General features: G+C 55.2%; 1 protein-coding gene across 3 annotated transcripts in view; it reads left to right on the top strand.

Moving 5' to 3' along the window:
• The first annotated feature begins 700 nt into the window (after positions 1-700).
• lrfn1 (leucine rich repeat and fibronectin type III domain containing 1) overlaps positions 701-13,052 on the top strand; it is a 127,641-nt gene continuing 115,289 nt past the window's right edge. Inside the window, exons 1-2 of one of the 3 annotated variants that reach the window (XM_086164785.1) lie at positions 862-1,139; positions 1,267-1,339. The gene's annotated coding sequence lies outside the window, so the exon portion shown is untranslated. Of the gene's footprint in view, positions 1,140-1,266; positions 1,340-13,052 lie in introns of all 3 variants that reach the window. The other 2 variants (XM_086164783.1, XM_086164786.1) reach the window with 2 other exon arrangements.

Raw genomic sequence — 13,052 nt, 5'->3', positions numbered from 1 at the left:
GAGGAGGAGGAGGAAGAAGAAGAAGAGGAGGAAGAGGAGGAGGAGGAGGCATCTCCTGCAGCGTGATGAAGGGGTGAATCCCTCGCGGAGAGCGTGTTCTCCTCCCGATCTTATAGGATCATCTTCTGTCTGCGCTGCTTCTTCTTCTTCTTCTTCTTCTTCTGCGTGTGTGTTTCATCTCCACGCTCTGGAGATCCGGTTCCCCCGCGAGGTGGAGGCGTGGGCGGCTGCTTGCGGCGCCTCCTTGTGTCGGACTTCCGACCCGGGACGGGTTTGTGGAGGTGCGGCAGAGACCTCCACCCTGCAGCATCTCCTCCAGGTGCATCTTCAGAGTACTGCAAACACGCCACAGCGCCACCCACCCCCCGAACACACACACACACACACACACACACACACACACACGAACGCACACCCGTGAGTCGTGTGTGTTTTGCGTGCAGCCCAAAATGACATCACACCGCCGCAGTGCCGCACCGTCCCCGGGCTGAGCCGCCGGGGCTCCGTCCGGTGAGTCCGGTGCGTCCCCGCGGCTCCGCGCCGCTCCAGACACCGCGGCGTGACGCCCCCCCCCCCCTCCGCCCTCCTCCTCCACTTCTCCACTCCTTCACTCCTTCACTCCTCCTCCAGCCGGGGAGAGGTTTGCACAGGCGGGCTCCCTTCCTCCCCCTCCTCCCCCCTCATCCCCCTTTCCTCCGCCGGAGACTCTGCGGGAGCAGCCGGAGATCATGCGTGGACTCTGACTGCGTGCATGGACGCGCGTCTGGAGGAGGACGAGGTGATCCAGCAGCAGAAGAAGAAGGAGAAGCAGCAGCAGGAGGAGGCTGCGTGGGGCGGCGGTGGCCGAGGGTGGGGGGGGGACCGGGTCTCCACGCAGGGGTGGCTTCCCGTCATTGCGCCTCGGATAGGTGAAGTTATGACAGCGAACAGATCCGTGGACGGAGCGCCGCCTCCCGCGCACCGGCCGTGAGGACCTCCACCTCCTCCTCCGTCCTCCATCCTTCTCCACCGACTCGCACCGGATCGTGGATTCCACCGGCGACCCTCCGCCGGAGGCTCGGCGGGACAGCGAGCCGCCCGCCCGGGATTCTTTTCGCGGGGATTTCAGCTTCTCTCAACAGGATCACACCGGGATTAAGGTGGGATTTTTTAATCCGCCCCCCCCCCCCCCCCCACACACACACACACACACATACACACACACACATACACACACTGCCCGTCACGTCCGTTGGATTTTTTCCCGTTTTTTTTTCCCGGATGGAGGTGTTTGGAATAAACCCGCTCCGCCGCCGGACGTGATTCGCGTTCACCATCCGCTTTTTTAGTCCCACTTTCGGTAAGTCGCTGGGTGGAGGGGTGTGTGTGTGTGTGTGTGTGTGTGTGTGTGTGTGTGTGGGAGGGGTGGGGGTGGGGTGCTTTGACACATGTGGCCCCTCGTTGCGTGGACAGACGTGCGGCGGCTGACGCATTGTGCAGCCACATGCAGAGGAGCGGCCGCCGTGGGCCCTCACACTCCCAGCATCTGCGTGGAAACCCAGAAACGACTGAGCCCACACTGGCCGAGGCGTGTGTATGTGTATGTGTGTGTGTGTGTGTGTGTTTGTGTGTGCGTGCATAGCATTTTGTGTCTCCCAAACTGTGCGTTAACGATGGTCGACACACACACACACACACACACACACACACACACACACACACACACACACACACACACACACGGGTGGGATCCACAGCGCTGGAGGGGCCGTGGAAAATGGCCCGGGTGTGTCTGCGTCAGAGCAGGAGTTCTGTGTTTGAGAGAACCGGCGGAGCCGTCGATGCCCCGCGGACCGCACGGCTTCCGTCCGAGCCGGGGTCGAGGCCTCGGCGCCGCCGCCTCGGTTCAGACTCTGGGCTCGCGGCCGGCGAAGGAGCCCCACGGGCGTCACGCCTGCGGGGGGGGAACATCTGGCCTCCTAAGAGCTCCAAACACACCGAGGCGAGAAGTTTCCGGCGCGCGAACGTGTCCGGGATGGACGGACGTCCGGAGAGGTGGGGTTGCACGTGCAGGAGGAGGAGGTGGAAACGTCCGGCTGGTTGGAGAACGTTCCTCCCGGAAGCGTCCCGCTGACGTTACGCAGAAATGAAGGGGCGAAAAGCGTCGGTTGTCACCTGGTCCAGGTGCGTCCGCCGGCCGGGAGCTGCGGATCCTAAATGTCACCAGACGTTTTTTTTTTTTTGGGTCTGCGGCGGCGGAGAAAATTGAAATGACGTTCGTTTAAAATCACGGCGGTTTCAACGTGCGGAGATCCGCGGCCGCCCGGAGGTTAATGAGGGCTCCCCTCCAGGACGTTGATACCCTTGAGCTTTATTGGATTTGCAGTTTGAATTAGCGGCGCGTGCAGCCGAGCCGTTATTTATGAAGATGTCTTGTATTTTACAATCCCGGCCCGCAGGAGCGTCACGGCTGCAGCTGCGAGCGCTTCTCCCCCGCCGACCCTGTAATGCAATCAGGCAGGTTTGGCCGCCGTCATCGCCACGCGTTATACGCCGACACCTTCACGTTCGGCGGCGGCGGCGGCGGCGGCGGCGGCGGCGGGCAGGAGATGGCTGCCGAACAAATCTCCATCCCCTCAGGGGATTGGTTAAGAGAGAGTGAGTGAGCGTGGAGCTCTGCTTTCCAGGCCGGCGTGGACGGCGGATGCGGGGGGAGATTGATGGGGCCTCTCCGGCTCGCCGCTCTGTTGCATCGTGTTACAGCGGCCGCCGGCGAGTGTTTGCATTCTGAAAGCGGGTCCAGGAGAAGGTTACCGGACACCGCAGGAATGGGAGGAGAACGCCGAGCACCCGCTATCGATCCGCCTTCGGGTGAACGGAGGAGTTCGGAGAAGGTTCGCGTCTGTTTGTCCGACGGAGGAATATTTTCCAGCGGCGTACGATAAGGCTCGCCTGCAGGCGCACAAGATGGTCCAGATCTGCTGTACTTCTCAGCTGGTTTCCACAGAGATGTTCTCCTCGGAGGGCTCGTGGCGCCGGTCGGAGATCTCTCTGATATCACGGGATTTCCGATACCGGAATGGAGCGGTGAAAGGCGGGGCGGGACATGTGAGATGTTCTGGAGATGGTTGTGAAGCGAAGATCTGGGTAGAAGGAGGTTCATGTTGGAGGAGGTTTAGAGGAAGACCAGAGAGGAGGTTCGTAGATGGTGTGAGAGGAGAGGGTGGACGGAGGCAGATGTTTGGTTGCCACCGGCCGACGGAGATCTATCTTCCTCCCCTGCCAAACAACGATTCCACGAAACGTTGTTTTGGAGAATTCCCAGAGAAGATCTGGGTAGGAGGACGCCGAGGAAGACCGGGAAGCAGGTTCGTGGAGGGAGGGAGGGAGGACAGGAAGTGGGTTGGCGTGAGAGGAGAGGGTTGGACGAGGAGGACGAGGAGGCTGATCATAAAAGAGCCGCAGTCAGTCATTCGTCAAACTCTCTGGAAATAAACAAGGCGGCATTAAAACCGTGACAGACTCTAAAGATGGGTTGCTTTGAATTTTGACCCCGCATGCAGAAATAAACCGGTTAAGGGAGGGAAAATAAGCAGCGACGGTCGCTATCAGTCAGCAGAGCGAGATGGATGTCTCTCCACGGAAGGAGAGCGCAGCCAGTTAGTGCTGGAGATGTATGAAAGATGTCGGCGAAGTGGCATAATTACAATGAGCCGGAGGATCAAAGCGGTCGCCGCGGAAGAAGTGAAGCGATGAAGCGAGAACTTCCACGGGAAGAAGAAAAAAAAAACCAGGAGGAACATCAATGGGGAAATATTCCCGGATCTTCTAATGAAGGCGAGTCCACACATGTTCTGCCGTCACGGCGCCTTCACGTGAAGGACCCGACCTGGAGCTTCTCCGCCCCGCGGACGCCGGCCCGTCGACAAATCTTACACTCCGTTCCCGCCTTCCTCTTCTTCACCCCCGAGGTTCTTCAGCGGGTTCGGTGACCCCAACCCAACCTCAGCCCGCATCGGGTCAACAGTTACCGGCTCGGGTCCTCGGTCTGGTAGGCGTGAAGAAGCAAGAAGGACGGTGGAGGTCCACCGTGGAGGTCCACCGGTCTGTCCGATCTGCTCTCAGCGGAGGTTTGATCGGTTTACGAAGATCCTTTGCATCATGTGAGTCCAATAACGCTGCTGCTGATTGGCTGTCTGATGGCGCCTGCGGAAGGCCTTGCAGGAAATAGTTTAAGTGTCCGATGGAAACGATTCGAAGCACACACACACACACACACACACACACACACACACAGAGGTAGTCGCTCTGTGTTGTTATTGTCATCGAGGAGAAGAATAAAAAGGAAGAATTGAATGAGTCACGGGTCGGCCACGATGTTTTCGTCCGTGACCCGCGGGGATGACGGGCGCGGGTGTGTTGTTTTCGTATCGCGCCGCCGAAACGCTCGCCGGATCCGAGCAGACGGCCGCGCCGCCCGAAATCGTCTGGGTTTGTCGGACAGGAAGGGGTTACGTCAGGTATTGTGGACGCGGTGGGGAAAAGGTTTGGATTAGCAGACACTGAGTCACCACCTCGGCTCTTTATTCGCTCTGTGAAGTATTTGCGGTGATTCAGTGGCTCTTTTACATTCGGCTCCTTTGCGCCCAAATATTCTTGTTGCATTAGCGGCGTCTCCCACGGCACTTCGGTCTCCGCCAGAAAGCACAGAATGGCAAAAGAGCTCGTTGTTTACGAATCCCGCTTGTTTAATTCGTCGGGGCCGAGACGCCCCCCCCCCCCCCCCCCTCCTCCTCCAACTATTCGCGTTAAAATTGGCACCGTAATATTTCAATATAAGAATCCAATAAAAGTTCAGGTCAAGTTCATCTAAGTTATGTATATTTTTATGTCTGGAAGGCGAATCTCAGCCCAACAGACGCCGTGAATCACTTTAACAGCCGGCTGCCACTAATTTTAAATATTGATATTCCTTAGAATCACACTGGAAAGAGGTGTGTGTGTGTGTGTGTGTGTGTGTGTGTGTGTGTGTGTGTGTGTGTGTGTGTGTGTGTGTGTGTGTGTGTGTGTGCGATTGCCCTCAGATGGACACATGACCAATCCAGTTCAATTGTTGCCCCTTTGGCACTTCAGGGACTTTTTGCATCTTCTAGAAACTTTTCAGGAACTGGGCCGTTCCTCGGTGCCATGGACCTCCAACTCCCGGAAGCATCTGAGCTCCTACTCCGAGGCCAGGTCTTCTGAAGGTTCCACGGGAACTCATATGATGGTAGTGGTTGGTGAGCGGAGGTCATAAGCCACACCCATTACCAGATACTTCTGCTAGAGAGACATTTAAAAGAACGTCTTTTCTTCTTCTGCCCCTTAATCGGTGAGAAATGGAGCGATGGAGTCAATTTCTTGGCGCCTTCAGACGGCAGAGGAACCAAAGCCCATGGACCTTCAGCTTCCAGAGCCGTGTAAGCTCCTGCTCCGAGGCAGGGTCTTCCTCGGGCTCCACAGAAACTGATAGATGCCTGGTGATCGGTGGAAGCAGACGCTTCTCGCGGACAGCGGAGCACTATTTGTAAAAGTTACGGTGATCGCCGGTCAGATGTTTGAAGAGGTCCGAGCTTCTCGGGCCTGCTGCTCCTCAGAGGGGTTTCCAGGGCTCGCAGAGGAACATCTACATTCAGGCCAGAGTAAATGCAGAGCTAGCTATCGGCTAACAGGGTTCTTCACATGGCGAAGCAGTGCGGGGAGAAGATACAAACATCTCAACCGTCTGATAGTCCACGCTTGTTGTTCCATGAACGCTGTGGCAGCTTCACCTCCACGGTGTCTGTGTCGCCGCCACCGCCTTCTTCTCGGGCTTGTTTTTGAGCGTTGCGCTTAAGGCGCACGTCAGCGAGGTCCCTCACCGCCTGCGTGAACGCTAAGCTAAAAGGCTCCCCTGCAGGAGGAGGCTACTTCCCGCAGCCGAGCTGAGAACTTCTCAGACCCGTGCTCTTGGAGCTTATCCGTCCTAAAGCGCCCGCCCGGTGCGTCCACGGAAGGACCGAAAGGCAAACAGGACAGGAGAAGTTAAAAGTGGTTGGATAAATGGCAATCTCTTTGGCGCGACGTGTCGGTATTGGGACTGTGGACACATCGCAGGCTATCAAACACAGCGGCAAACACCCCTTTGCAAATGTTTATTCAATAAGCGGACGTGAAAGGAAGCCATCCTGAACTGCGGCAACCAGCGGAAAAAAAAAAGAAGGAAAAAGGATTGGAAAATAAAATGGAAATAAGATTGCAGCATCCGAGGGAAGTACATTTGAAAGCAGTTATTTGTTCTGGCCGAGTGTGCGCACGTGCCTGCGGGATTGGTGTTTATCACGGCCGCGGCTGTTGTTCTGGGCAATGACTGATAAAACAGGTGAGCGCGCCGCACCTCGGCGCTGACCTGCCCGGCGCCGCATGATAAGTGTCACATGTCGAACGTGGCGCCGGGCGTGACCGGAATGCGGAGGAGCCTCCGGAGGGGAAGTCGTTTAGCGGCAGGCGAGCTGCGAGAAGGAAGAGTCGGGCTTTATAAGGCGGTTAGCGGGCTAATTCTGCGATGACAAATACCGGACCCGAGCTGGGCTCGGCGGGGAGGCGCCGCGGAGCGTCCCGGCGCGGAATTTCAATTCGCGACGCGTGTTTTGGCACCATGGGAAGCGCCTGGTGGCGCGTAGAAAAAAAGCGGCCTTTTAATGGCGGTGAGGTCGGGCGCACGGGACCGGCTGGCGGGTTGACGGAAATAAGAAAATGACTCGTGGCATCCGTCTCCCACGGGGCTTCTGCAATTGTCGGTCCTGACACAGTGAGTCAGGGCCATTACTGTAAAAGACACTTTAAGTGGAGTGATATGATATCCGCACAAGACACGACGGTCTCGTCCGCGACCGTCCCAAATGTCAGCTTTTGCCGTTCGCCCGAAGTTGACGTCGATTCGGGTCACGCTTTTCCGTAGCCGCGTCGGCTCGCGCCGATCGATATCTTTTTACCAGAACAGCATTTCCCTTTGGTTCTCTAGAGAAAGCCAATTAAGGGCGCTGCAGAGCTCCCGTGCAGAATTTGAAATGCATGTAAACACTATCTTCCCCACAGTGCCATTAAATAATGCATAACAACAATATATTATAGCGCAGCGCTTTGTACCACAGGTCTTAGTAGTCCTATTAAGTCCTTCTGCTCTCAACTTGGAAACCGTGGACAAAAAGTAGGACGCGAAAACCCGTGCTTTGTGGGCGCAGAGCCGGATCCGACCCCGTGACGACACGCCGCTCCGTCCTTCAACATCGCCGTCCATCAGACGTCCGCGGACCAATGAGAGACTCCCGTCCGTTGTTTGGCATTCCAGTGACGTGAACAATAGCGATTCGGCCTTGACCTTTACCGTGTTGTTGTTGTTTTTTTCCTCCGCCTGCTTTGATAGCGTCCTAGCGTTTGGAATAGCATGCTACTAGCTCGACGTCGTCTTGGCGTTCACATATGTTCCGGGGCAGCGGCGGGAAGCGTGACGCGCTCCAGGCCGGCATCGCGCCCGAGCATTTTCAGACATGTTAATCAGAGATGTTATCGCAACCCCCGCGGTTCTATTTCTCAATCAGTTTAATCAACAAGCAGATTGAATTTGAGGGAATTCACGGCATTTTTAGAGCCTCTTCGTATCTCTGGCAGCCGGCAAACAATAGCTTGATCAGATCTCCTCCAAGATTTAATTTCGATGGAGGGAGAAGTTCAGAGGAGCGCCGCGGCCTAGCTAGCCTTGATCATCGAGCGGGAAAAAAAAACCAAAAAAAAACACACAGGGCTTAAAGGAGATGAAAAATATATTGGCTCAAAGGACCAAATCCATGAGGAGATGCTGCTGAGGTACGTTTATGATTTGATATTTATCTCATGCACAGCAGGAGCGGCTCTCGCTTTCTATGACGATACAAGCGTTCCTTCCTCCTTTTGCGTATTCCATGCAGACATTCGGCCGTTCACCCTCTCATTCACTTCATGTTCTGCTTGGAACCCCTGCTGGTTTTTGCCCGTCAGAGAAATGAGGTGTTCCTGCAGAAATTCCATCGTTTCTTTTGAGAAAAAGGGAGATAGAAAACACTGAGTGCATATTCTTATTAGCGATGTTTGGTTTTTAGGTTGGGGTTTTTTTTTCCCCGTCAAAATGGATGAGACGGTGGAATCATCCAACTCGGTTGAAACGGACGTTTTATGAAAAGAAGCAGAACAAGATCAGCGTAACGTTGAACCGGAGAAGCCCCGGGAGCCAGGTGGACTCTCTCCTGCCTGCACACAGCTTGAAGCCCCGCTTTCAACATCCGCCCCTCAGATCATCTATTGGATGTTGTTTTTCAAAAAAAAAAAAAAAAATCCGTCGAGTTCAGACATCGGTCGCACACGACGCTTCTTCGGCAAGTTAATTCAGCTGCACTTCGTTTCGGCGTCCGGGACGTGTCGGGCCGAGCTCCCGCGGATGTTTAGCGGGCCGTGTAAATCCTGCACGGCATGAAATTTTCACGGGCCGCGTGCAGAGAGCGGCCGTCCGAGCGCAGATTAGCATAATCTAATTCGCATCGTATAGCATTAGCTCCTGCTCGGAGCGGCTCGCCGGCCTTCGCCGACCGCCTCTCCGTGGATCCATCGGTGCGCTATCAATACTTTCTACCCCGAAGTGAAATCTCCGGGGTTAAAAATGGATCGGTGCGAAACCTATCCGGTCGCTCCCTCCACACCCTCGGCGAATCAGAGCTCTTTTTATTGCCGCGTGTTATTGACTGATCTTTTTAGATTTGCTGTATTTATGGCTCGTACGCTGCAGTCGAGCTGTTTTTCATCTCCAAAGCCGAAAGCGCAGATGATTAGAAAGCAGCGTTTTTGCTTTATTACATTAACCGGAGGCGGCGCGGCGGCGCAGAGGTCGGAGCTTCAGCCTCGCGGCAGAAGGTCCTCGCTCGGATTCCCGCAGCGTGTGGATTCTCCGTGTTCTCCCCGTGTCTGCGTGGGGTTCCTCAGGGTTCTCCGAGTTCCTCCCCAAAGACCAAACCCATACGGGAGCTTCGTGGAGACCCCGCGCTGTCCAGACGCGTGAATGAGCGAACGTAAACGGCTAAAAGAGGCCCTGAGATCCGTCGGCGCCTCGCAACGATATCGATTGATTGAATGAATGGATGGATACAATGATGAGATGCTCTTATTTGACTGATCGCTGTTATTTTTTGAGAGCGAGAGCGTCTCCTTAAAATGCTGGAGAATTGGTCAATATACGTGTCAATATAAAAGTGTCAATATACGTGATTGATCGTGGAAACCAAAAGTGAGCTGCTCTCTGCTTTCCTTAATTGTCATATTAGAACATTTGATACGTTCATTTTCTAAGAAATAAGACGTCCTTTTTTAAATATGACGCCGACGGCGGGAGGCGTGAGCGCCGCGTGGGCCATCAGGCCTCTTTTTTCGCGTATTTACGTCTTCTTTGCACGGCCGTGCATCTCTTCTGCCGCGTACGACGGTCGAATATGTAAAAAAAAAACATCTGAAAAAGGGAAGCGAAGAAGAAGAGCTCTTATTCGCCTTCCAAATGTGTAAAACCAGCATCCGTGGCGCTGCAGTTCAGCGCACGTTGTTTGTCCGGCGTCCTGCTCGGTGACCCCGTCTTTAAATCTTCTCCGGAACCCGAGCTGGCCGGCACGCCTTTCCTGACAAACCCCTGCTCCGCCGCCGCGGTGATGTTCCGCGTAAATACGTGCCCGGGGTGTTTTATTTGCGCCTCCCCTTTGCATGCGGTCGCTGCTGTTAGAAGAAATATAGCCGGCGCCTCCCGGAGGCTCACGAGGAGGGAATAGAAAAACTTTATTTTGATTTGCACCCGAGCTTTGTGTTAGTGGGCATCTGGAGCGCTGCTCGCTTTTCGCGCGGCGGCCGGCGAGCCGAACCGCCGCTTCGGCCAAACAGGGGCGGCGAGACGCAGGGGCCTGCTGGTCCAAAGCTCCGGTCTCTGAAGGAAACTCGCCGGGCCGACGCCGGCATCTCACCGCTGCGTTCTGAACCGCCGTCTAATCCGCTCAGGATAACGCCGTTTACTCAAATGCGAGAATTTTTCAAGAACTTCCCCCCCTAAAGCGCGGTGAGGATCCCTCCAACTGAAACTCCCTCTACGGAGTCAAATTGTCCAAAACGCACCGCCGAAAGAGAGCTTGTTCTTCCTTCGCCGGCCTCTTACGCAAGAGAGGCCCGCTGTCACTCTGAATCCGGCGCGCTATGATTTGAGGAATCGCCGGCGTGGAGGCCCCGGAGTGGAGGGCGGCGGGGGTGACGTTGACTAACATGAGATGTGAATGGGCAAAAGCCAAAGCTACATCAACTCAGACGTCACAGTTTGGAATACAAACATCCCCGGCCGCCGCCGCCGCCGCCGCCGCCTCGTACCTGCTCTGTCAGGATGCATCCGTACGCGCGCCGTAGATCACGTCGCCGCCATGACGTGAAACGACTGGACAGCTTTATGGTTTGATCTGCGCATCAATACGCATCAGCGAGCCGCCAAACAAAGCGGGGCGGCGTCACGATAATCTCGTTAAAGGACGATTAGCTCCCGAACAGCGGCCACTGTGTGCCTTTGTCCTTTCGCCGCCGCCGCCGCCGCGCACGCTGGCGTTTATTGATGATGCACCTCGATGGGCTTCGGCGACGGCGGGTTATTAGATAGGCATGACAGAGTGCTTTCTCTGTCTGCGGGCCTGATGGATGACGGCTGGATGCCGCGGTCACCGGGACCTCAATCACGGAGGCCGCGAGCGGCGCCGTAAACGCTCATGAGGCGCCACCCGCGGATGAATATTCGGAGGCGGCACCTCCGGCGTTTATTCACGTATTCACTCTCACGATGCTGCAAACCTTCCAACGGGTTTGTCGTCCCGCAGGAAGGACTTGGATTTTATCCCCCTTTTCTTCCCGGAATTCGAACAAGTTTACATTTTATAATCTGTATACCGACTCGCCTTTGTTTATTCTGTACGAAAAAAGTTGATGGGATCCATTTCCTGTCGGAGAAATAACCCGATCGTAAAACACGGCGCGCCGTCTCCTCTAACGCCGAGCTGTGAGGAGACGAGGTCAAACGGGTTTATTCGGGAAAAATGTGGTAATTAAGCCTCGGGCGAAGGAGAACGTGTTCAGGCTTCGCTTCGCGCCGATTCAGTGGAGCTTCAACCCGATGCGGCTTCAACAGCTTTCTAACGCTTCAGCTGGCACCAGGAATTACCAGTTAGCGGCGCTGCGGCGGTCCAGGGGTTGGAGCCTCCCAGCCAGAAGGTCCCTGGTCGGACGCATGTTCTCCACACGTCTGCATGGTTCCTCCTGCAGTCCAAACACATGCGGGAGGTTCACTGGAGACGCCGCGTTGGCCAGATGTTTGGATGACGGGGCCAACGCTCCTGTGAACGACCGTTCACTCCCGATCTGGAGGCCTATAACGGAGTCCAGGGTGAACGTCGCCCAATGAGCGCAGGGATTGGCTCCAGCCCCCCCGCCAAGCCAGGGAAAGCGACGTCGCTCGCCACCGAACGAAAGAGAAGCTGTAACAATACGATCTGACGTGATGGTCCAAGGGTTTCCCTTCCAAAGGCCGGTTGTCTGGACTTTAACGCCCGACTACGACAACAGTTGAGCCGCCGGAGATCAATTTTATGAAACGTCCTTAACGTACGACCTGGAGAAACGGTAATGGAGTGGAAGCGACGCTCCGTTTGGGGATAAAAACCGAGATAACGTGGGAGAAACCCCTCGGAGTGAGGCGGGAAGAGACGCCGATGGAGTGTCTGCGATGAGATGCCTCCATTGTATCTTCATTTGCCCGTGTTTGGATGACACGGGCGCTCTAATAGCACCTCCTAAAGAGACGGGAAATTGAATTACGACACGCATGTAATTACGCAAAAAGGCTGTTTTAAAGGGAAACGGCGTCGGGATGACGCTTCGAGGTTTGACGCGCTAAGGATCGGGCCCTCGGAAGAACACGTGTTCCTTGGCGTCTCTGCCCGGAGAGGCAAATTAATCATGAAATTGCGTTATTCTCAGTGAACGTCCTTTTACCAAGGCGAAAAAAAAAAGGGTTTTTGACGCGCTGTCACCCCGTCTGCTATCGGGGGAAACCCGATCTCGTTCGCCGCGGTTTCGCCCGACGTCCTCCGGATTCAACCGTCCCACCACCGAAAGGAAAGGCGCGGCTTAGAGCCTTTTTTTTAAAAAGCTTTCCATGCAGATTTATTTGTTGTCAAATGCGATTCTCACCGAGGTGATTTTTCTTTTCCCTGCCGGAGCCCCTTCCATCAGGGATCTTGTTGACGACACAATTCGGATCTTTTTCCGCGGGGCGTCGAAGCCGATCTCCTCCAACACCTAAATCGTGGAACCCTATTTTTGTTTTTGAAGGGGAGGCTTTGTAGCTCCGCCTCCGTTCATCTCTCACATCTTTCCTCGCCGTAAAGACTCACCGGTCGTACGAGGGAGAGCTTTAAATCAACGGCTTTGTATCAGACGTGCGGTGAACATCTGAAGATATAAAAAGAAGTCTTTTTTTTTTTTTTTTTTTTTTTTTCCAAAACAGATGCACCCCTTCCTCTGGCTGGAGGGTTGGTGTTCCTCTCAGCGTGGCTCTGGTCTAATCAGCGGCGCAGCATATGGCTGCTGAGCCGGCAGCGCTGTCATCACCGTCCAAGCACACTTCGCGCAGTTTTGCTGCAGGTGAAATTTTTTTTCTGGGACAGAAAAAGACAAGCGTTGGAGGCTGATGGCGGAGATGACCGGGGACGCTCAAGGACGCCACCGAGATCACGTTGGCTTTCGCACGTCGTCGTTCGTCCGGTGTTACGGGTTATTGTTTCTTTCGCTCCAGACAAAAGGGGCTTTCAGGGTGTAGATCTTTATCTCCATCCATTCAGGATGTCTTATCAGCACAGCGCAGGTCACTGTAGGAGGAGACGGCGAATCCTGAGCGAGTGTTTACGATTGGAGGTCTCCGAGATGGACGGCGTGGAGGTCCAGCGGACACAGCCAGA

Source organism: Fistularia commersonii, chromosome 18, assembly GCF_037954325.1.
Source record: "Fistularia commersonii isolate RoL2024-O1a breed Wild chromosome 18, RoL_Fcom_v1.0, whole genome shotgun sequence".
Classification (NCBI taxonomy): Eukaryota; Metazoa; Chordata; class Actinopteri; order Syngnathiformes; family Fistulariidae; genus Fistularia; species Fistularia commersonii.
The sequence above is the reverse complement of the archived record's forward strand: the minus strand, read 5'-3'. Positions and strand labels throughout refer to the sequence as shown.